The sequence below is a fragment of the Rutilus rutilus genome (genome assembly GCF_951802725.1).
Source record: "Rutilus rutilus genome assembly, chromosome: 4".
NCBI lineage: Eukaryota > Metazoa > Chordata > Actinopteri > Cypriniformes > Leuciscidae > Rutilus > Rutilus rutilus.
Genome location: NC_140212.1, coordinates 41,644,498 through 41,670,596, shown reverse-complemented (window position 1 = coordinate 41,670,596; position 26,099 = coordinate 41,644,498). Strand labels below are relative to the sequence as shown.

Sequence of the window (26,099 nt, the reverse complement as noted above, 5' to 3'; positions counted from 1 at the left end):
CACAAAATGAAGCGAATGCACAAGTGAACTTGAACTAAGTTACGTGCCATTCAGAATGACTCATGTTGTTGATGCGCTATTTCTGGAGCAACGCGACTATGGCAGCTAAACCCAAATAATTCACAATATTTTATTACAATACTGTTCTCTTTATAATGTTATGTAATATGACAGTCCGATAGTCATTATTAGTCGTGTATTGCTGTTTGAGCTGCGCGTGCTGAAACTGAAGAGGATCACCGTAAGCTTTACTACATTAATTCTTAACCAAATGTATCCTATATGAAATAAATCAGATATAGATACGTTAGGCCTACACAAAATAAACACAACATTACAACTTAAATTTGCACAAAACAAAAGGCTGCGAATGCACACGCAAACTTATAGTCATGATGAAGGTGTAAAATGGTCCCAAACATAACTCCGGCGTGCTCGCTATTACATGTTTTGCGGTTGAGCAGCACATGAACCTGCTTAATCGATGATCGATAAGTTTTATCGATTAAATATATTATCGACAATTAATCGATCGTCGATTAATCGTTAACATTATGGGATGTTATAATGAAAATGCTAATCGATATAGACTTTATCATAGTGCAGAATACTATAAAAGAACATATTTTCTGTCAGATTTTTTTATCTGAAGCCAAATTAGATCACAGAAGATTATTTAAAATACTCGGCTTGCGTTATAAAGTAAGTTTGGAGCACAAACATGGTTTTAATCTCATAAATTGTTGCGTATTGATGGTGTGCTAAACTACCATGCTAGCTAGCCCTAGGTGCACCTGCCACCTAGCAGTTATTCTTTAATGATTTTTTTCTAAATAGGAATACTTACTGAAATGTTTCTTTATTCAAGAAGGGCATTTGATACAGTTTCAAATGTGAAGTGAGAACTTTGATAAAAGAAATTAGGGATTGAAACACTGTGAATAGCCAGTCGTTAGTAACTATAATGGAGACAAAAGAAATGCATATTTAGAGCCATAACCAGGCTGGAGAGGTGTAAATGTGTACAGGAGAGACTGACTCTGAATGGGGCTTGTTTGCACCACAAAACAATAGAGACAATAGACTGAATAGATGCTTTAGAAGATAAAGATAAAAATAAACATCAGTTGCATTTTAGAGTCTAATCAAAATAAAGTCATATGACATGATCTTGAAAAACATTTAACTAAATACAGAGTTTTAGACTTATCTTCGGATTTTAAATATAACATGGTCAGACATGTGGCATTAGCTGCAGTGCATTTCTAGATTGATACAATGCCAACTTCAATTTTATTTTCATGAAGATGTTTCATAAAAATACATTTCTAATAACTTTACAAAACTTTGAAGCTATTTATAACTTTTTTTTCATTATGACAATAATTAATTTACAATAAACTGCCAGGTGTCAGCTTTCAAATGAGATCATACTTGTGCTTTTAGTACAAAGGGTTCATGAACTGTATCTGTTTCAGTTTGGGTATGCCATTTCTGGGGATTTTTCAAAAGTGGCGTTGCAGCTTAACAGGTTAAAGAATACCCTTGGCAGATTATTGCTGAACTTAATTTTTTTTATAAGGAAATCCCAAAAAAAGTTATATAGGTTTAAGTTTATGAAAATTATTTATGAACATTATTTTATATAAAATATATATTTTATGAAACAAGTTGAACTCTAAAACGGATAGAAAATCAAAGCCATAAATCTAAATAAGTTGTGTTCCAACTTTGAGGTTGATATCTAAAAAAATTTGCTTTCGGTAAGATTTTGTTTGGGCGCAGTACCAGACTTTCCCCATTGGATGCCAGCAAAACTCCACTGGTGAACACAGTGATTGGATTTTAGATTTGCAGTAGAGTTTTTCTCTCTCAAATATTACAAGCACACAAACACACTTTTTATTTTATTACACACATACAAACCACACTTAGACATCCATACCAACAAACCCACACAATTATCGTTGCATAATTTATCCAATTGGCTCTATAATATGCCGAAGCAGAAAACAGGAATAATGCGAGTATTTGTGACCCCGCCTGTGAAACCCCAGCTAAAGTCACAGAATCGAATTATGAGTTAACGAGCGTTAACTCATAATGTGTTGTAAATGATAGATTATACAAATGGTTTTGAGATGCAATACTTGCATTTTCATTTATAACATGATAAATACTGAAATTAATGATTTTATTGACACTACGTTATACTTTTGCAAAAAAAAAAAAAAAAAAAAAAACCGACGTGGGCTTCCTAAACATTGATTTCAATCGTCTTTGGGTTTATTTCGCGCAACAACACTGCTGATTCTTATATCATTCGGTTCATGGACTTCTTTTCTGTGTCTTTTCTATTAGAAAGAGTAAAAACAGACTTTAATATCAATCCGTGAGCGGTAATCAGGTCAACACAATAAAAAAAAAGATGTCAGCTGCGTTTAGATGTCTGTGGTGATTTTTTCTTGTCATAGCCAATATTTTAAGAACTGCTTATTTGTTTTGTAGCTTAGTATTCTGCCAATAATATTAAACTTATTTTAAGGACATTTTGGGCCTGCTACGTGTTATTTGCTGGATGGTAATGCGTTGTTTTGACATCTGACATGGCGACACCGAAGTATGAACAGGAACGGAAAATAGCTGCCTGCTTAAACAGCTTGCTTGATATTAATCTCGGTGGAATTGGCCCAAATTATGATTTAACCGGTTTTGTGTGTGAGTAAATGATAACAGAATTGTAGTTTTTAGGCAAACTATCCCTTGAAATTTTTATTTATTTATTTTTTACTCCAGATTTACTCAATGTTACACCGTGGGCCAGTAAGAGAAGGATAAATGTTATGTTACTTAATTGATATATTATTGACATTTTTTTCACTGATATTACATTTTACTAATAAAGTTATACAAATCATTCCATTGAATTGACATGGTAATTGTTGCTATGATCAAGCTCTTGTAGTACCCCTATTCGTTTCAATGTTTTTATGCTTTTAGCTTTTTGGACATGCACATCATAATAAATAGACCTGTTTTACAAAACTTTAAGAATTTTTCCACTGATGTCTCATATATCACTAAAAAGGGGAGAATCTCAGCTTTAATGTGTTATATGGCACATATGCAGGATAACTATGGATCAAATGTGTTGGAGTTTTAACAAATAACCTATTTTAAAATTGGAATTTCTCAAAAATATGATTTTCTGAGCCCGAATTTTAGCTAATCTTTGACATGGCCTTACTCAGTCAATATTAACCCTCTGGGGTCTAAGGTGTTTTTGGGGTCCTTGAGATATTCTGACATGCCCTGACATTTGTGCTTTTTTCAGTTGCTTATAAACATAAATAAACAAAATTACACACTATTTAGCACAAACAGGGCTACCATAATATGTGAGCAACAAGAATGTACATGTCTGCATTTTTGAGAGAATAATGTTTATGCGTGGTTATTGAAAAAACTAAAAACTAAAGTTTCTGAAATAAGGCCATAAAACACATACTAAATATGTGCCAATAAGACTTTTGTCTAATAGATGTCATTGCCTAGTGTTTTTTCTTCAAAATGATGTGAAAATCACCCTGCCTAATCATTCACATAACACAATACATTGATTTGAATTTTGCAAAGCACTTTCTGTTTGGAAAGGCAATATGCGGAGTGGGCGTCACAGATCATGCATATTTAGTGATTCACACCTTAGGAGACAATGGGGCCTGCATACTTAATTAGCCATTCATTCAGGTGAGTCACTGAGCCACAAGAATGCAAGAGCAACAGTTGGAAGCATCTCAATTCTTTTTTATTTTTCCACATATTGTGCTTGCAATTTGGCCTATAATATCCAAGGAAAACATGTCTATTAATTGTGCAGTTAATTCTCATACTGTATTTTCAGTTTTGGAATATTTATCCTCTCCCCAAATTTGTCACTAATAAAACACAATAAAAATTATTTAAAGAAAAGGCTTATATTTACCTTTTAATAGTTTGTTTACATCTACCTTGTAAATATATTTTTTTATTAAAAAGGTTACAATTACAACAACAATTCAAGTGAAATCTTTCTTTGTAAAAACTAAAGTATACATTTTATCATATTATTTCAAAGTTAAGGATTTGATTGATTATTTGATTACTTTATTTTTGACAAAACATACTATATTTAACATGAGCAAATATTGGCAAACAAAAGCTTATTTGAGTTGGCAGATATTTTACAGTAAAAATGTATAATCTATCCAAAACTAATCAACGAAATGTTGTCTTTCATATGTCTGTAACATAGGTCTTTCATTTTTATTATAAGAAATATAAATGTTAATTTGCAGTTTAATACGTTGCTTATACAAATACATTTTATTTCAACATATTTCAGGCGATTTTTACTTAGTATAGCAATACAGTTTGCTAAAACCGAAACATTCATTCACAAACAGAAACGCCTGACTGTAACGTTGTTTTTATGAAATATTAGGGCATATAAATGTTAATTTTCAGTTTAATACGTTGCTTATACAAATAGCCTACATTTTATTTCAACATATTTCTGTCGATTTTTACTCAGCTCAGTATAGCAATACAGTTTGCTAAAACATCATCATTCATTCACACAGAGACGCAATTTAAATTTAAACTGTCTTTTTGCGAGCTGTGATAAACAGCGCGCATCTCTGCGGCTGCCGTTCATTCATTCACAGAAACGCGATTAACTTGAAGGAAAAAAAACTTACTACATATTCGGATCCTCTCTCCTGCAATACCCGCACTGTCTCTGAGGTAGATTTTCCATTATTATTATTCCTCACAGCGCTGCCAGATGGTGTAAACACGTAGGCTACAATGATATGATTAAACTTGTGTTTCCTCGAGCTGATATGGGGGCGTTCACAGGTTTGCCTCAGTAATTTGCGTTTGAATAGCGCGCGCTCTCCGTGGGCGGAGTCACATTACCTTTGAATGAGCTCTAATTAGCTCGACTGGAATCGCTCTCTTTTAATACAGATTTCACAAGATGAGAAAATTTGTTTTTTATATAAATTACCTCATTTTAAAGAAGAGAATTCAAGCTTCATGCCTGTGTGACTGTATGCCTGTTTGACTCAGTATTCGCTGAGTTATTGTTCATTTTCGGACGCGTTTCAGAATGGTCTTCACTGACAGAGAGAAGGCAGAACTCGCATCACGTTTATTTTTCTTTATTTGGCAAAAAGCACAACAGTTTGTTTTTATTGTGAGTATACACAAAAATAATACACATTTAACAGAATCGATTGATGTATGAAACTTGCTTGTAATATCAAAGTCAACAGAGCAAAATTAATTTCTTTTGAACTGAACTGAAAAAAATCCAGCAAAACGCGCGGGCGCGTTTGTCGACCTCAGAGGGTTAAAGATATCAAGGTTATATTTGCACAGAATGTTCATTACATTGTGTAGGATGATTTTGTGTAGAAAACATTGAATCACAAAAAAATGACTTTAGCTGGGTTTTAACAGGCAGGGTCACATTTGCTTTATAGGCCAAACCTGAAAAAATGGCACCATCTGATAAAAAATTGTAAAAATGTAAATTTTGAAGCCTTGCCAACAGAATGAAAGCCTCTTAAAAAATATTGCACAATTTTATAGTTAAACACCACAGGGATTAAAAAATGCAGTTTTAATGGGTTTCAATGGGGACATTTTTGTCCAAAAGGTCCTGAGAGGAAGTATTTTGTGTACCTGGTTCAAAATAGATTTTTTAAAGGAAATGGTGATGAAAAAGTAAAATTCCAATAAAAATACACACCCGTGGCAAATTTTATGCAGTTAGCATTAACACAGGCAAAGTGATAAAAAAAAAAAACCTGAAAAGGACAAACATGTCCATAAGGATGCACAAGGGTTAAATGAAGTCATTTATATAAAAAATGTCTCGGTTACGTATGTAACCCTCGTTCCCTGAGTAGGGAACGGAGACGTTACGTCGGATGACGACGAATGAGGTTTCGCTTAGAAAGCCTGTCATCTTCGTGTATATAAAACGAGCCAATGGCAATGAAATGCCATGGGCCTGCGTAATTTGCATAGCGTAACTCCGCCCCACCCTGGGGGTATATAAGGAAGTACGCTGGCAACATGCAGATATGTCTTCGCTGAGGAGCCGAGACTGAACTCAGGCGTTTCCCAGCGGTACAGCGGAAGTGGCAGGGAGACGTAATGTCTCCGTTCCCTACTCAGGGAACAAGGGTTACATACGTAACCGAGACGTTCCCTTTCGTTGTCACTCCGAGTTACGTCGGATGACGACGAATGGGGTTCCCAGTGAAATCACGCCACCTCTCGACTGTCTTCCAGTGCCCTGCGTAAGTCTGAGCTCCCTGTCGTGAGACTGGCACGGACAAAGGACTCCTACTTAACACAGAAATACCAAGGTACACTGGGAAGCATATCTCAGTGGAAATATGCAATCATGCCCAGCCCGAAGGGGGGGACTTGGAATACACATATAACCCAGAGGGGCTGCACATCACTGGGGTGTCCAGCCGCAGGTGGAATATTTCAACCCCAGGGGTGGCAAGGTGGCTTGCCGAGGGAAAGACACATGCTCAAAGAGGCTTACAGTGGAATACACATGTGGGGGTCGCCCAGAGGGGGAACCATGCACATGGAGGCACCTAGCCAAGCGCGAAAGCTGCCGGTGGCATAACTCTGGCGTTGGCGTCAACAGTGCTGGAGGAGACTCAGGGCTTATGAGGCTCACCTGAGGAATATCGCACGTATCCCGTCCGTGGAGAGGAATGAGGAATGGGCTAGAGCCCAAGAGGATGCCACACTCCGGGTGGAGTGGGCCATCACACCAAGGGGGCACGGTCGACCTTGCTGCTGGTAAGCCAAAGCAATGGCGTCCACTACCCAGTGAGACAACCTTTGCTTCGAGAGAGCCTTTCCCTTCAGCTTCCCACCATGACAGACAAAGAGCTGGTCTGAGGTCCTGAAACACTGCGTTCTGTCAACGTAAGCACGGAGGGCGCGTACTGGACAGAGCAGTGCCAAGGCTGGGTCTGCCTCCTCCAAGGGCACCACCTGGTCTCGAAAGGGTGTGGTGGGAACCTTGGGCACATATCCAGGCCGGGGTCTCAGGATCACATGAGAGTTAGCCGGCCCGAATTCCAGGCACGCTTCGTCAACCGAGAATGCCTGCAGGTCCCCTACCCTCTTAATGGAGACCAATGCAACCAGGAGCGCTGTCTTCATAGACAGGAACTTAAGCTCCACTGATTGCAGAGGCTCAAAGGGAGCACTCTGCAGGGCAGTTAGAACCACTGAGAGGTCCCAAGAGGGAACGAGAGGAGGGCGAGGAGGATTTAGTCTCCTCGCTCCTCTCAGGAACCTGATGACCAAGTCTGCTTTCCAACGGACTTACCTTCGACTGCGTCGTGATGTGCGGCAATAGCGGCAACGTACACTTTCAGGGTGGAGGGAGACAGCCTTTGCTCCAACCCTTCTTGCAGGAAGGAAAGCACAACACTGATCGGGCATTTCGTGGGTTCTTGTTGTTTAGAAGAACACCAGTTGACGAAGAGGTTCCACTTCAACGCATAGGCATGTCTCGTGGACAATGCTCTAGCGGAAGTGATGGTAGCCACCACCGCTGGTGGTAGGGTACTCAAACCTACCTCGTCCCGTCCAAGAACCACACGTGGAGGTTCCAAAGATCGGGACGAGGGTGCCATAGGGTCCCCCGTCCCTGAGAAGCAGGTCCTTCCTCAGAGGAATTGGCCAGGGAGGTGCTGTCGCGAGGAGAACTAGTTCTGGGAACCAGGTGCGGTTGTGCCAATAGGGGGCAACCAATATGACCTGCTCCTCGTCCTCCCTGATCTTGCTCAAGGTCTGCGCAAGAAGGCTCACTGGGGGAAACGCATACTTGCGGCCCCGCGGCCAGCTGTGCGCCAGTGCACCCGTGCCGAGCGTGCCCTCGGTCAGGGAATAAACAGGTTGCAGTGGGACGAGTCGAGAGAGGCAAACAGATCTATCTGAGCGTCCCCGAACTGATCCCAAATCAGCTGAACCGACTGGGGATGGAGTCTCCATTCTCCAGGGAGAGGCCGAAGCCGAGACAGCTCGTCGGCCACATGGTTCAGGTCTCCCGGAATGTAAATGGCTCGAAGCGACCTCAGATGCTTCTGACTCCATATGAGGAGGTGGCGGGCGAGTTGCGACATACGGCGGGAGCGTAGACCACCTTGTCGGATGATGTACGCTACTGTCGCAGTATTGTCTGATCGGACTAGTACGTGTTGGCCCCTGAGCAACGCATGGAAGCGGTGCAGGGCGAGACGTACAGCCAGCAACTCGAGGCAATTGACATGCAAAAGGCGCTGGGGTCCTGTCCAGGAGCCCGCCGCAGCATGTCCATTGCACATGGCGCCCCAGCCCGTGGTGGAGGCATCTGTTGATACAACAACATGCCTGGAAGCTCGTTCTAAGGGCACTCAGGCCCGAAGAAAACTGAGGTTCGACCACGGGGTGAAGGTCTGACGGCAAGTCGGAGTCACTGGGACTCGGAGCGTGTCGTGTTGCCATGCCCACCTCGGGACTCGATCGCGAAGCCAAAGCTGAAGCGGTCTCATATGAAGCAATCCGAGCAGCATTACTGCAGCTGCGGATGCCATATGCCCCAGGAGCCTCTGAAATAGTTTCAGTGGAACCGCACTCTTGCCCTCGAATTGGCGAAGGCAAGTCAGCAGTGACTGCGCGCGCCCGCTCGTAAGCTGCGCGCACATGGCGACCAAGTCGATTTCCATACCGAGAAAAGAGATCCACTGCACGGGGCAGAGTTTGCTCTTCTCCCAGTTGACCCGAAGGCCCAGACGAGCTAGGTGTCGGAGCATTAGGTCCCTGTGTTCGCAAACCTGGTCTCGAGAGTGAGCTAGGATCAGCCAGTCGTCGAGATAGTTCAGGATGCGGACCCCGTGTTCCCGTAGAGGAACAAGGGCTGCCTCGACGACCTTCGTGAAGACGCGAGGAGACAGGGCTAGCTCGAAAGGGAGAACGCGTACTGGTATGCCTGCCCCTCGAAAGCAAACCGTAGGAACGGTCTGTGTCGAGGAAGAATGGTGACATGGAAGTAGACGTCCTTTAGGTCAATCGCTGCCCTTGGTACAATGAAGTAGGGGCTGTAGAAGCCGGACTTCATTTCGGCTGGAGGGACAGTCTTGATCGCACCCTTCGCCAGTAGGGTGGCGACCTCCGCTCTCATGACAGGGGCATTGCCACCGACCATAGTGAAGCGGACTCCCCTGAAGCGGGGAGGAGACCGCGCGAACTGAATCGCATAGCCGAGCCTGATGGTTCTCGCAACCCAACCGGACAGTCTGGGAAAGCTCCCAAAAGCTGTACCAGCGGGGTCAAGTGGACCAGACGTACACTGGTGGAGCAGCGAAGCGGAATGACCGGCCCGGACGTGGGTGGCATAGCAGCCCGGTGTGGGGGCACGGTCATTAGCCGCGCCCTGCCAGAGGAGGCCAGGGGAGGACCAGCGTCCCACGGGGGCGTGCTCTGGCAGGGGTCTGGCGACAGAGGGGGACGAGAGTGGCGGGGGACGAGAGTGGCGAGGCTCGTGAGCGGCGCACACTGTCATCCACAGCCTCTTGGGGCTCGGAGGAAGGGGTATCAGTTCTTGAAACAAGAGATTCTCCAACCGGCCCTCCACCGGGGGACGGAGTGGCCCTGCTACCAACTCCTGAGAAGAACTGAGCCCTAACTCCAAGCTGCCCGCCTCGAAAGTGCTGCTTAGCCTGGTGTTTGGCCAGCTAAGGGGCGGAGACGGGCCATGCCGCCCTCCTGCAACCCTCTCCTGCCCGGGCCAGTGAAGGCTCGAGGGGAGGGGCCGCAGGGAGGCGGCCTCGGCGGGAAGCAGACTAAGGAGACCGCACGGACGGATGACCGTCGGTGCAGAAGGCCTCAGTCTGCTTCTGGGGGGGTCAAAGACTGTAGGGTACAGTCCTCAACCACACCGCCGAGGAGCCCAGCCTGGGACATGGGGGAGCTGAGAAAATGAATTCTCAGACCCCCTCACATCAACCTGGCTGAGCCCATTCCTGGACCACAGCTGTGGACATCACCTGGCCCCGGGATCACGCAGGCACCGATGTCGCCCGTAGAGCGAGGTCAGTAGTGTGCGTGGCGGATCGACCAGCCCAGACATGGGAGGCATAGCGAGTCACGGGACTCTCGCGAGCCGGGGGCGTCCTGATGCACGTCCGGGAGGAAAGGCACTGGGAGCGAGTGCTGAGAGCAACACGCGCCCAGGAACCAATCGTAAGCCTACAGCGCTCGGGGGGAGGGCGACGCCACTCCAACCGATGCTTTCAGCTGCCCGGGAAAGCATGGCCATCAGCTCTGGATCTGACCCGACTAACGCTGACACTCCAGAGGGAGGCAACGCAGTCGAATCCTCATTTCCAGAGGAATCAAGCCCGCCTTGTGATGCTGTGAGTGACATGACACCACCTGCTGGAGCCCCGATTGAAAACACTGGGTCCCAGAGAGGAACCAGGCGCACACGGAAGCCCCACGGTTTGCGATGTGGAGGGGTCGTGGCCCGAGGAATGCTCGTCGGTATTATGCCACACTGTAACCCTCAGATCACCCTGGCCACCAGCCAAAGTATCCCCTCTCGAGGAAGAGATAGATTGGGGTGTGGCAGAGGGGACTCTACCCACACGGAGATCATTGAGTCTCGATCTATAAACATCGCGATGGTCACGTTCCCGCAAGAAAACATGACTCATCCGCGAGCGCTGCCGAGCGTGAATAAGCCCAACACGCGAAACAGCGCTCGTGACCGTTAGGCAGATGAATCACGTGCCCACATCCAGTAATACACGGGCGAGCCGTCTTGAAAAAGACGTGCCGCTTGCAGCTCTTTTAGAGAGATGAAAAGCTCAGCAGAGTGCTGAAGCGCCCAGGGAGAAACACACACACTGTCGGCAGATCACTGCACAGATCAGCAGCAGGCAATGTGATCTCGCTGGAACACGCCATCACACAAACACACTGAAGAGCCGCTCGTCTCGTAGAGTGAAGATGATACAGAATGGCTTGTAGGAGTGAAGAAAACTCTTGGCTCCGAAGCGAAAACATATCTGCATGTTGCCAGCGTACTTCCTTATATACCCCCAGGGTGGGGCGGAGTTACGCTATGCAAATTCCGCAGACCCATGGCATTTCATTGCCATTGGCTCGTTTTATATACTCGAAGATGACAGGCTTTCTAAGCGAAACCCCATTCGTCGTCATCCGACGTAACTCGGAGTGACAACGAAAGGGAACAAATATTATCAGTTTTTGTAATCTGTATGAAAAGAGAGAGATGTCAGTCATTCTCATTTCAGCTCATTATAGCTCATTAAAGGTGAACTAAGTAACTTTTTTACCTTAACTGAACAGCTTCGGAGTCACTGGAATGGTTATATTACTTATTTCGGGTTGAATGGTGGTCGTTTCGCACCCCCCGGGTGCCCGTGAGCGGAAAATACGCGCTTGCAACTTTGAGCCTGCGGGCCGCCGGCCGCCGTGTCAGGAAGTCTCGCGTGATATCAGGTCTCGCGATGTAAACAATTGCTTTATGGCCAAAAGAAATCTGCTAAAATGCTGTCATTATTGCGCTCCCTCGCGCTGTTCGAACCCGAATGAAGAAGACGTTTTAAAGAATGTCCCATCTGCTTTGATGTCGTTGATCTACTAGTCTCTGGTGTCTGAGAATCGCCAACGAGTTTTTACAAAAGTGTTGTCAAATATTTATTCCGAAGCTGTGGGGGGAGCTCTAGAGAGAAACCTGCGAGCAAAAAGTGAGAATACAGCGAAGAAATCCCGAAACTACTGAATGCTGCTTTAAGTGCTAATGTGAACACGCCCACGGAGAGCGCGCTATTCAAATGCTAATGATCTGAGGCAATCCATGCAAACGTGTGAATGCCCAAATCAGTTCAATAAAACACATCAGGCCCTATCTTGCACCCAGCGCAATTGACTTTGTACACTGTTGTTTACTACAGCTGAAGAAAACATTCACTATGTACACTATGTATCATTCCTATTTTGCACCTGACGAACAGCTGACTTTTCCCTCCACAGACGTACGTCGGTAAAGCGAAAAGAGGAGGCGTGTTCCAGCGCAAACGTTCCCTGTTGCTATTTTGCAGTTCCAGAAAACAATTCCGCCACAGACCAGGAAAAACCTAGTCTAAAGTCAGTGGCACGTTTTCAGTGGCGCGTTCAGATACTATTTTAAGGGTGCATGCTTGGCCATAATGTAGCGTGTGCACAACGCGCATACACTTTGCTTCTCTCATCTACACACAGACACAGCAGTTGCCATTTTTGCAAACCATACATAATTACAAGGAAAAACATTCCACATGAGGTAAGTCATTGTGGTGTCCATGAAGATGTAAAAAAACAGGCATGAATCTAGCTTAAACATTTACCAAAATTATTATATGCCTGTTTAACCCTCTGGGGTCTAAGGTGTTTTTGGGGTCCTTGAGATGTTATGACATGCCCTGACATTTGTGCTTTTTTCAGTTGCTTATAAACATATTAATGGCAAAGGTGTAATTACACTCTATTTAGCACAAACAGGGCTACCATAATATGTGAGCAACATATACAGTGAGGAAAATAAGTATTTGAACGCCCTGCTATTTTGCAAGTTCTCCCATTTAGAAATCATGGAGGGGTCTGAAATTGTCATCGTAGGTGCATGTCCACTGTGAGAGACATAATCGGAAAAAAAAATCCAGAAATCACAATGTATGATTTTTAAACTATTTATTTGTATGATACAGCTGCAAATAAGTATTTGAACACCTGAGAAAATCAATGTTAATATTTGGTACAGTAGCCTTTGTTTGCAATTACAGAGGTCAAACGTTTCCTGTAGTTTTTCACCAGGTTTGCACACACTGCAGGAGGGATTTTGGCCCACTCCTCCACACAGATCTTCTCTAGATCAGTCAGGTTTCTGGGCTGTCGCTGAGAAACACGGAGTTTGAGCTCCCTCCAAAGATTCTCTATTGGGTTTAGGTCTGGAGACTGGCTAGGCCACGCCAGAACCTTGATATGCTTCTTACAGAGCCACTCCTTGGTTATCCTGGCTGTGTGCTTCGGGTCATTGTCATGTTGGAAGACCCAGCCTCGACCCATCTTCAATGGTCTAACTGAGGGAAGGAGGTTGTTCCCCAAAATCTCGCAATACATGGCCCCGGTCATCCTCTCCTTAATACAGTGCAGTCACCCTGTCCCATGTGCAGAAAAACACCCCCAAAGCATGATGCTACCACCCCCATGCTTCACAGTAGGGATGGTGTTCTTGGGATGGTACTCATCATTCTTCTTCCTCCAAACACGTTTAGTGGAATTATGACCAAAAAGTTCTATTTTGGTCTCATCTGACCACATGACTTTCTCCCATGACTCCTCTGGATCATCCAAATGGTCATTGGCAAACTTAAGACGGGCCTTGACATGTGCTGGTTTAAGCAGGGGAACCTTCCATGCCATGCATGATTTCAAACCATGACGTCTTAGTGTATTACCAACAGTAACCTTGGAAACGGTGGTCCTAGCTCTTTTCAGGTCATTGACCAGCTCCTTCCGTGTAGTTCTGGGCTGATTTCTCACCTTTCTTAGGATCATTGAGACCCCACGAGGTGAGATCTTGCATGGAGCCCCAGTCCGAAGGAGATTGACAGTCATGTTTAGCTTCTTCCATTTTCTAATGATTGCTCCAACAGTGGACCTTTTTTCACCAAGCTGCTTGCCAATTTCCCCGTAGCCCTTTCCAGCCTTGTGGAGGTGTACAATTTTGTCTCTAGTGTCTTTGGACAGCTCTTTGGTCTTGGCCATGTTAGTAGACAGGTGTCTTTATGCAGCTAACGACCTCAAACAGGTGCATCTAATTTAGGATAATAAATGGAGTGGAGGTGGACATTTTAAAGGCAGACTAACAGGTCTTTGAGGGTCAGAATTCTAGATGATAGACAGGTGTTCAAATACTTATTTGCTGCTGTATCATACAAATAAATAGTTAAAAAATCATATATTGTGATTTCTGGATTTTTTTTTTTAGATTATGTCTCTCACAGTGGACATGCACCTACGATGACAATTTCAGACCCCTCCATGATTTCCAAGTGGGAGAACTTGCAAAATAGCAGGGTGTTCAAATACTTATTTTCCTCACTGTATGTACATGTTTGAATTTTTGAGAGAATAATGTTTATGCATGGTTATTAAAAAAAACAAAAAATGAAAGTTTCTGAAATAAGGCCACAAAATACATACTAAATATGTGTCCACAAAACTCTGAATAATGCATTTTGTTGCCTACAGTTTTTTCTTCAAAATGATGTGAAAATCATCCTGCCTAATCATTCACATAAAACAATACATTGATTTAAATTTTGTAAGACACTTTTTGTTTGGAAAGGCAATATGCGAGTGGGCGTCAACGATCCAACACCATCATGCATATAGAGTGGTTCACACCTGACAATGGCCCGCATAACGAGCCTTTCATTCAGGTGTGTCACTGAGCCACAAAAAAGAATGCAAGGACAAAATAAATAAATAGATAAATATATATATATACAAAATTGGTTCACAGTTGTAAACACAGTTATTGTTTGTTTGTTTTTTCACAAATTGTGCTTGCAAATTGTATAATATCCAAGGTAAACATTTCTAGTAACTGTGCAGTTAATTCTCATACTGTATAATTTAAAGAGAAGGCTTATATTGACCTTTTAAGATTTTGTTTACATCTATCCTTGTATTTATATTTTTTTGCTATTTTATGAAAAAGGTTATACAATTACAACAACAATTACAATTTTAACAATTTTCCAGTGTAATCTTTCTTTGTAAAAACTAAAGTATAAATTGTATCATACGTATTTCAAAGTAAAGGATTCATAAGTTTGAATATAGCCTGCATTGGAACAAACACTTTAATAACATCTTAGTTGATGACTTTATTTTTGACAAAACATAATATTATATATATAGCCATCTGATTGCCAAAGCCTTACCACGCCCCGCATAAATTAGCCCTGTTTATTTAGTGGCGCTTTGCCGTATATTCCATGCATTATCATGGAATCATTAATATTATAGTGACCGTTAGCAAAGACCCGCCTCGTTTAGTTACTGTGTGACAAGCCAGGCCGCTCTTACGAGTCACGCACATCATGTTCTCACTCACGCAGTGAAAAATAAAGGGCTGGCGATAATATATTCAGTAGAAATATGTCAATTTTGCTGCGCCATCATAATGTAAGTTTATCATTTAAACGCGTTTTTAAGCATTGTGGTTTAGATACAAATTATTTTAAACTGCTCAGGCACAGTAAGCAGCATGAGAGAATTAATTTTGTAAATGCTCGTTTTGAGACCATGGTGAACTTGAGACACAGCACACTTGAGTTCCGACCCTGAGGTCTTAAAGTGACAGAAGCTGCTAATAAAGCTGCTGTTGCCATTTGTGTCAATAATGTTAATCAAACATCAGAAAGAAAGTAATTTACTGCCCTTGACTGAATCACTTTTGTAAAATAAATAAGAATGAATGTTGAATTTATAGTGAAAACTATGTATTGTATATTTGATTACTTTATACAATATAATATTATTCAGTGCTTTAAGTTTTTCAAGTAGGTCGATTTCTTATGTGCCTTTGTTCTATTACTTGTGACTCTTGTCATCAGTAAGCTTGAGATTCTTTTCTTAAGCTACTATTATTTTTTGTGATATTGAAATTGGTCACAAGAATTATGAAATTTTATTAAATTTTGATATGATACAAATCTAATTAAAAGTAATATAACTTGACTGTGAAGTATATCATAGATCGATAAAATGACTCGTATAATGATATAACATTTAGCTCTCTCTCTCTGTAGTTGGTGACCTAAAGTGGTGGGGGGGGGGGGCTCTGCAGTAACTCATAGCCCCGGGGCCCAGTGAGCTCTTAATGCGGCCCTGTATATATATATATATATATATATATATTTAACATGAGCAGAAATTGGCAACATTATAAGCTTTTTTGATGTGACAGTATTTTACAGTAAAAACTTTATAATCTATCCAGTTTTTCTAGTCGATTTTTACTCATCTCAGTATAGCAATAGAGCAGGGGTCTCCAACACGTCGCTTGCGAGCTACCAGTGGCTCGTGGCCTGATTGGAGGTAGCTCGCCAAGGGGCCGTTCACATATCGCGTCTTTAACACGCTCGAGTGTGTTATTTCAAATGTGCGTTATTCTCATAATTGAAGCGATGCACTCATTTTTTCCAGGCGCAGCGAGCCGAGATTAAAAGATCTCAACTTTTCAGAATGCCGCAAGCGCACTGCTGGTCATATGACAAGAACCAACCAATCAGCTACAGCACGCGTTTTTCGGTGGTGGAAATCCATTAGCCACTAAAACTTCTTTGTCGTTGTGGAGAGCACAGTGCATGGTTGCATAGCAACGACAGACGCCACGGCAAAATCGGACCGAAGTTTACTATTAATAATAAAAGATAAATTAATGTGCAATGTAAATGTCAGTAATTTATCTTTTTTTTTGACTCATTCTTTTTATAAAAATGATTTATAGGCTGAAATATGTGAGGTTTATCTTTTTATAAAACCTTTGTTGTCAAAACTTTATTTAAACTTGTACATTTTAGTAGATAACATGTTGCAAGACACTCCTTTAAAATCTGGCCATCATTTTTAATGTTATTATTTTAATATTTATGTAAACGGAAAGTGCATATTGATGCTAATTATATTTGTTATTTGCTGGTTTTCGACATAAAACTTGGTGAATTGATTTCATTGTGTATGATGATCAACTATGAGCAACTAAAATGGCTATAATTATAATTATGTGTTTTTACAGTATACTATGCAAAGTACAATTTTATATAAAACATTTTTTTTTATCTCTGATTCTGTTATTTTATCTGACATTTAAGACATATATAAGCCTACAAAGACTCTTTTAGGTCTAAAACAGTTTGGATAGTTGTTAATATGAGAGTTATGAGACATTATTTTAGAGATTTAAGTATTGTATTACATGAGTAGCTCTCGGCCACTTTCATTTTTAAAAAGTAGCTCTCAAATGAAAAAAGGTTGGAGGCCCCTGCAATAGAGTTTGGTAAAAGCTGTTCATTCATTCACACACACAAAACGCAATTAATTTTTAAACTGTATTTTTGCCAGCTGTAGTACACAACAGCGCGCATCTGTGCGTTTATTCATTCACACACAGAAACGCCAGCCACTATTGCGATTAGAACAAAGCAAATATAGTACTGACCTATACCTCAGCCGGATCCGTTGCTCCTCAAAATGAAACTTCCAGCACTTCTGAGGTAAATTTTCCAGGATTACTATTAAGATAGTATTATTCCTCACAGTGTCGTAAAGTACATGACTCTGATAACTCGCGGTGTGTTTTATCCAGCTGATGTGGGCGTTCACAGGTTTGAATGGATTGCCTCAGATCATTTGCGTTTGAATAGCGCGCGCTCTCCGTGGGCGGGGTCACATTAAAACTTAATGAGCTGAGATGAGAACGACTGACATCTCTCTCTTTTCATACATATTACATAAACTGAGAATATTTGTTTTTTTATATGAATTACTTCATTTAAAAGAAGAGAATTCAAGCTTCATGCCTGTGTGTCTGTATGCCTGTTTGACTGAGTATTCGCTGAGTTATAGTTCATTTTCGGACACGTTTCAGAATGGACTTAACTGACAGAGAGAAGGCATAGAGAACTCGCATCATGTTTATTTTTATTTATTTGGCAAAAAGCACAACACTTTGTTTTTATCGTGAGTATACACAAAAAAATACACACTTAACAGGATCGATTGATGTATGGCACTTGTATGTAAGATCAAAGTCAACAGAGTATTTTGAGTGTCTTTTGCACGATAGCCGACCTCAGGGGGTTAACAGAAACACATTTTTGGTTAACTAACCAATTTGGGTGGGTTTCTCCCATCCCCGTACAATGTCACTTCTATCTTTTATGGCCCTGACAAGAACGTTGGTCTCCTCGGCTGTGAACCGCTCCTGGCGTGCGCCTGGCAAATCCACTGTTATAATAGCAATCCGCCATAGAACAAGGTTGTCTGCTCTTACAGGGAATGTGAGATGACGCTCTGATTGGTTTATTTCACGTTACTCCAAAACCACACCTATGAGTAATGTAGCTACTTCAGACCAACCCATTTTAGATTTGTGTCGGAGATCCGCCCACAAAGTTACTTGCGTTTCGCGTTTGATACTTGCGTTTCAGATCGTTAAAATAGGGCCCATCAAGTTTAATCAGACTCGAGCACTTTACGCCGTCTTTCTTCGCTGTGAGGAATAATCCTGGGAAATTTACCTCAGAAGTGCCGGTTTACTTCAAGCAGTAACGGATCCAGCTGAGGATTGTGAATAGTACGTTTTTTATTCTTTATAAATCTTTTATTATTCTTTCTTTGTTCTAATCACAATATGCAATAGTGTCTGTAAACCGCAAAAAGACTGTTAAATATGAATTGCGTATCTGTGTGTGAATGAATGAACGGCACAGATGTTTTCTTCAGCTGTAGTAAACAACAGCGCACATCTGTGCCATTCATTCACACTTGCACTTACATGAGTAAACATGTTATTTTTACATGACCACATCTACTAGTTTAGCTTTTACCAAACTATATTGCTATAATGAGATGAGTAAAAATCGACTGAAATATGTTGAAATAAAATGTCATTGTATAAGCAATGTATTAAACTGCAAATGAACATTTATATGCTAATATATCATAAAAACAATATGTTACAGACGAAATATGAATGTTTTTCAAGATTTTGTTGATTAGTTTTGGATAGATTATAAAGTTTTTACTGTAAAAAAGACTACTGCCACATCAAATAAGCTTTTGTTCACCAATTTCTGCTCATATGTTAAAGATATAGTATGGGATGTTTTGTCAAAAATAAAGCAGGTATATTGAATTATCAACTAAGATGTTATTATAGTGTTTGTTCCAATATTCAAACTAATGAATCCTTTAGGGGTGTGCATTGGCACTGCCCTCACGATTCGATTCGATTACGATTCACCAGGTAACGATTCGATTCAATTCGATTCTACGATGCATTGCGATGCATCAAAATTCTACTGCACACAACAAGGCAAAATTTTCATCAGTCATGAGGCAATACAAGCAGTCAGATATTGAACAACAGATTTTATTGGCTGCTATGTGTGTATTATCACTCTCCTGTATCTTTGACATAAATGTCATTAAATAAAATAAAATTGAATGGTACAGGGTATTGGATATGACATTTTCAAACCTGAAAAAGAAAACATAAATCACTGCTTTCAGTGCTTTGAATGAGAAATGTTTCTCTTCTCTCTGCTTGAGAACCATTTGAAATTAAATTTCAACTTTATTGTCCAACTCAAGGCCAGAAAATAAACAGTGTAGGGTGTAACGGTTCACAAAATTCATGGTTCGGTTCAATACAATACACTTGTGTCACGGTTCGGTACGTTTTCGATACAGCAAAAAGAAAGAAATGCCAGAGAAATTTCCTTGATTTTTTTTTTATTCTTTTTTTATTAGAACTAACATCATAAAGTATGACTTTTTTTTTTTCTTTGAGCAATGATGGAGCTATAATTGACTCTTCTTAGGAGCATATAAAACAAAACAGCTCCTTGGAAAAAAATTTAATGTAATATTTTGTGCTTATAAACAAATGTTTATTTTAGTTCAGATTAACATTTGAGGGCAGCAATGTTATCCATAATGTCGAAATAAATCCGACATAACGTTACTTGAAAGCATTATAGCCTACTATTCCTGCCAAACTTCCAAAGTTGCAGTTAGTGTTACTACAGTAAATCCATGGTGAATATTGCAGATCTGTGGACACCGGATAGTTCATTCATGTCACAATGTTTCTTCCTGGTTTCCACGTCAGCGCTGTTTGATCCGTTAATAACGGAGAAATGTGAATGTTTCTAACTAGATCTCGCAGCGATGTTATTACTTTAGTGGCGAGTTCAAATGCTTTCTTTACTGGATCTCTTAGCGTTGTGTAGTATAAGATCGGCTCGCGCTGCGTTGGTCCAAACTGATAAACAGTCCGTCACGAGTAGCTCAGTTTCGTTCTGCTTACATTGTGTTTGCCATTTGATGTTGTGGTCGCGCCAGCGTCTACATTATGAGCGCGCTCGCGACGCGCTTACATTTGAAATAACCGTTCGGTTTGAAAATGCGTGCCTTGTACCGAACGGTTTAGTACGAATACGCGTACCGTTACACCCCTAAAACAGTGACATAATCGATTATGGCACTTTGCTGCATTGATGCTGAATCGTGCATGCCACGCATTGCGATGCATCGCCGAATCGATTATTGTTGACACCACTAGAATCCTTAACCCTCTGGGACCCCAGAGGGTTAATAGTGTAGCAGCGCACAGACTCTATAAATGTTGTGAAATTGTGGTTTTTATTTTGCACTGGCAGGTATAGGGTTAATGCTGTGAGTTCGGCTTGTGCGTTTGTGTACAGTAGTTCTCGCATTCTGATTATAAGTTCAGAAACGGAGCCTCCCTTGTCTTGTCCTTCAATGGTTATAATAGTCCCTTATCCGACATTACAATAGTTTAAATGTTTGAAAAAAGCATTCGATCATAAATTTACAAGAAAATTAAGAAAATCATTCACCACAGAAAAAAAAGGGGCAAAAAAAAAGCATTATAGCCTACTCACCAAAACTGTTACTGATTATTTTTTTTACACAAAATCCATCCTAATTTCTTTCTTTAAAATTCTTAAATTACTCTGTTTTACAGGTTTTTCTGTGCGTTTCAGTTCCAACAATACGTTTTTTCTATCGAGGCTAATGCTGAAAGTCGAGCCTGTCCCGTCGTATGGGCTGAGACTGTCTGCTCGACAGAAGCAGTGTACACAGGGACAGTCACCGCAAAATATGACGATGTGTACAGCTGACCCATGCTCTCACGCAAATTTTTGAACGAAATCAATGAGATCTGCGGGACTTTTGCCTTCAAAATCATTTGTGGCACACATTACTGTCAGTTTTGTTTTTACCCGGACAGATCGCGTTAAAGTCCGTGTGAACCGGAAGTTGCAAATGACTTGGAAATACGGAATATTGAACAGAGGGCAGGGTTTTAGTGTCAGCGCTCCTCCTTTCCATCTCTGCTCATAGCAGACTAACGGTTTGAGGGGAGTGGTTAAGCGTTTTTCAACCCAAGCCGTCAAGCCTATGTCATCAGAAAAGGAACGCCATTTCAGACCGGAAGTAACTTTTCAGACTTTGATTAAAGATTACCACGGCAAACAATTTTTTTCTGTGTATTAACTTTAACGGATTAATTGTTCACCACAAGACTAGTAATATGCGCTAACAAAGTAAATAGGGTCAATTTTGATTTCATGTCAACTTTAAGATGGATAAGCTTGAATAAGGGATTTTTTCCGGTAGGTTTGAACCTGCTGGGGGTCGAGGAGGAAAAGAAACATTAATTTGTGGGTTGAAAAACTATTAAATCTACAGGAATATATTTTAGTTTATGCAGTCCGCTACAGATGCGGTTAGTTAGCTCTGACTACCAGTTATAGTATGCACCCTGACCATCCAATCAAAGAACGTAAAAATGCCAACGTTATTGTTCGCCTGCTGGATGGCCCCGCTGCAGTCAAATCGAAATCTGATTGGCTGATTAAATCTGACTGATTATCTGATTGGTTAAAGCAACGGTTTCATTGCCATTCATTTTAACCCCCTGGGGTCGGCGGTATCGCAGGCGATACCAGCTCGCTTTTTTTTATCAGTGTAAAAGAGACTCATAAATACTCTGTTGATTTAGATTTTCCATAGGAGTTTCATACATCAATCGATCCTGTTAAGTGTGTATTTTTTTTGTGTATACTCACAATAAAAACAAAGTGTTGTGCTTTTTGCCAAATAAAGAAAAATAAACACGAAGCGAGTTCTGCCTTCTCTCTGTCAGTGAAGTCAATTCTGAAACGCGTCCGAAAATGAACCATAACTCAGCAAATACTCAGTCAAACAGGCATACAGACACACAGGCATGAAGCTTGAATTCTCTTCTTTTAAATGAAGTAATTTTTATAAAAAACAAATATTCTCAGTTTATGCAATCTGTATGAAAAGAGAGAGATGTCAGTCGTTCTTATCTCAGCTCATTATTTTTAATTTGACTCCGCCCACGGAGAGCGCGCGCTATTCAAACGCAAATGACTGAGGCAATCCTGCAAACTTGTGAACGCACCCATATCAGCTCGAGAAAACACATCAAGCTTATTCAGATCATTGTACTTGTTTACACCGTCTCGCGGCGCTGTGAGGAAAAATACTATCGTAATAATAATAATGGAAAATGTACCTCAGAAGTGCTGGTATTTCGAGGACAACGGATCCTGAGCTATGGAATACTGTAGTAAGTTTTTTTTCATTCTCAAGTGAATTGCGTTTCTGTGTGTGAATGAATGAACGGCAGAGATGCGCGCTGTTTACCACAACTCGCAAAAAGACGGTTTAAATTTGAATCGCGTTGCTTTTAACAAACTGTATTGCTATACTGAGTAAAAATCGACTGAAATATGTTGAAATAAAATGTATTTGTATAAGCAACGTATTAAACTTCAAATTAACATTTATATGCCCTAATATTTCATAAAAACAACGTTACAGTCAGGCGTTTCTGTGTGTGAATGAATGTTTCGCTTTTAGCAAACTGTATTGCTATACTGAGTAAAAATCGACTGAAATATGTTGAAATAAAATGTATTTGTATAAGCAACGTATTAAACTGCAAATTAACATTTATATTTCTTATAATAAAAACGAAAGACCTATGTTAGAGACATATGAAAGACAACATTTCGTTGATTAGTTTTGGATAGATTATACATTTTTACTGTGTAAAATATCTGCCACCTCAAATAAGCTTTTGTTTGCCAATTTTTGCTCATATGTTAAATATAGAATGTTTTGTCAAAAATAAAGTAATCAAATGATATGTTATAGTGTTTATTCCAATGTAGCCTAGGCTATATTCAAGTAATGAATCCTTAAAGGGATACTTCAGGATTTAGCATTAAGCTTTGTATTAGTAGAAAACCTGTAGTATTTTCGAATTACCGTGCTTTCCACCCTCATATCCCCCTGAGAGAAGAGATTTATGTATTTTTTTGTCTGGAAAAAATCCTCCGATGACGCAAAAATCGTCATTTTGCGTCATCGGAGGATTTTCTGGCCAGAGGCTAAAGACCACAGCCATTAGTAGGGGCTGTTCCGCATGTGTTCAACCCGCCCATAGAGGGTAGGATCTCACTCACATAATGTACACACAGTCAGCCATCTTTCTTTGGAAGCTAAGCTTGCAGGCTCTTGTTCTGTGAAGAAAGCTGAGTAGTAGGAGAAAGCTGAGTAGTAGCGGTTACCATCCTCCTTTTCCCGGACTTGTCCGGCGGGCGAGATCGTTCAAAATGTCTGGGATTCAGCTTTTGCTTTCTGCGGTCGCCATTCATTGTTTACATGCACAGCTTTTGTTTCAATCTAACTGAATTCATTTCGATTGGTGAATCTGAATGTAGTGTTTACATGAACGCTAAACAAGTGATCGGTTGATGTGTGTTTTAACATTGCTAAGAAAATTCCCGCTCCTCCGTGAGAGATGCGAGACCGGCGCGTCTCAGTAATGACACCACCGGCCTCGCGCCGTTCTCCCGCGACCGTCAGCCTCGTCCTGCTCGCCACAGTAAACATGATGAATGGCGACTGTAGAACGCAAAAGCCGAATCCCGGACATTTTGGGCGATCTCGAAATCCCAGGCAGACTCGTCACGGAGACTCACTGGTAGCCTAACCTTGTTGTTTTCAACTGCGCTCTCTAACCGGTAGGCGTGGCCTCCTTGGGCAGCGAAGCAAGTGCATTCTGGGAGTTGTTGTCTTTCATCCACATAAGCCAAAAATACATTTTCTGGCTTTTCTCAGTCTAGAAAGCTCCAAATTAACTTCTACATAAATGACCTATTTTAAATACATATTCATCTTTCCAAAGGTGAAGTATCCCTTTAACCCTCTGGGGACCAAGCTGTTTTTGGGGTCCTTGAGATGTTCTGACATGCTCTGACATTTGTGCTTTTTTCAGTTATTTATAAACATGTTAATGGCAAAGGTGTAAATTCACTCTATATAGCACAAACAGGGCTACCATAATATGCGAGCAACGTGTATGTAGATGTTTGTATTTTTAAGAGAATAATGTTTATGCGTGGTTATTGGAAAAAATTAAAATGAAAGTTGCTGAATTAAGACCACAAAACACATATTAAATATGTGTCCATATTTCACATAGAGAACATAGAGAACATCTCCTTGAGAACATCTCAAGGACCCCAAAAACATGTAATCTAAGGTGTAAACTACTCCTCCCCCTCGCATATTGGCTTTCACCTTAGATTACATGTCCCACCCACTCTGCATAATGACTCTGCATAATTAGCCATTCATTCAGGTGTGACATAGCCTAGAAATCTAGACGCACCCTAGCGGCAGCAAAATTATTTTGCAGCCAGGTGGGTCTAGACACTCTCAATAGACCTTCTAGCTGCAAAAACCCAAATTGGGTCAGGCCAATCACAACGCGTATAGAGTAGGCGGGGCGGGCTTAACATAATGACGACAGAGATGTGACGGTTCCCTGGCTTGAAAACAAAGAATGGCTGCTGGCGAACAGTCTTTCGAATCGGCTTTGGCCGCGACTCTGGAGGACTTGGAGTTAAGTTTTTCTTTGCGAAAAGAGCAAAGAACGGCACTTAAGTCATTCTTTAAAAAGGAAGATGTGTTCGTAGTTTTGCCGGTGTTACACCAGATTCTGTGACCGTCATAATATGTGACCGTAGTGGGCACGGTTGTCACTGCGTGCTCCGTGTTCTACGTAAACAGCGTAACTTCTGACTATAAGCCAAAGGTGAAGTATTTACGACACGTTTGTTTAGAAATGCTTTTTTTTTGCCTGTCAGATATGGCAAAAGTTGAATCTATCATCTAACGTTAGCTCAGCTGTTGGGAAAACGCTCTGGTTGGTTGTAGCGCTGTCCTATTGCGTGCAGAGGGAATTTGAAAGACAGCCGTTTATCCCGCCCCTCGGATTGAGCGTGTCTATGGTGAGTTTCCAGACCTAACATCTTGATGTAGGTCTGGCTTGCCAGGCTAGGTGTGACACTGACTGAGCCACAATGCAAGGACAAAAGATGTATTTAGAAGAAGACTTATATTGACCATTTAAGATTTCGCTTACATCTATCTTGTAAATATGTTTTGCTATTTTATTAAAAATGTTACAATTACAACAATAATTACAATTTCAACAATATTTCAAGTGTACTCTTTCCTTGTAAAAAAGAAAAAGAAAAAAGATTATAGGCCTACATTTTATCATATGTATTCATTATTTTGAATATAGCAAATATATGAAGAGTTCAGATGCAAAAGCCTCTAAGTGCCATCTGAAATTTTCTTCTAGAATGATCATTTTTATCAAGCTTGTATATTTAAGTTCAGTAATTTCACTTAAATGACAATTAATAGGTAATTTTCATTGCCATTTAAGTGAAATGACTGAACTTAAATATACGAGCTTGATAAAAATGATCATTCTAGAAGAAAAATTCAGATGGCATTTAGAGGCTTTTGCATCTGAACTCTTCATATATATATATATATATATATATATAATATATATAAATAATATAGTTATATCTATATATATAACGTTAGATATGAGCAGAAATTGCTAAACAAAAGCTTAGGCTATTTGATGTGGCAGTATATTCTACAGTAGCCTAAAAACTGTACCCAAATCTAGTCAACAAGTGACTGACTGTAACGTTGTTTTTATGAAATATTAGGGCATATAAATGCTAATTTGAAGTTTAATACGTTGCTTATACAAATACATTTTATTTCAACAT

The 26,099-nt window shown here is 40.9% G+C and overlaps 1 protein-coding gene across 1 annotated transcript in view; it reads right to left on the bottom strand.

The window, feature by feature from the left end:
* LOC311289271 (NLR family CARD domain-containing protein 3-like) overlaps nt 1–26,099 on the bottom strand; it is a 72,467-nt gene that overhangs the window by 36,978 nt on the left and 9,390 nt on the right. The gene's annotated exons all lie outside the window — the stretch shown is intronic.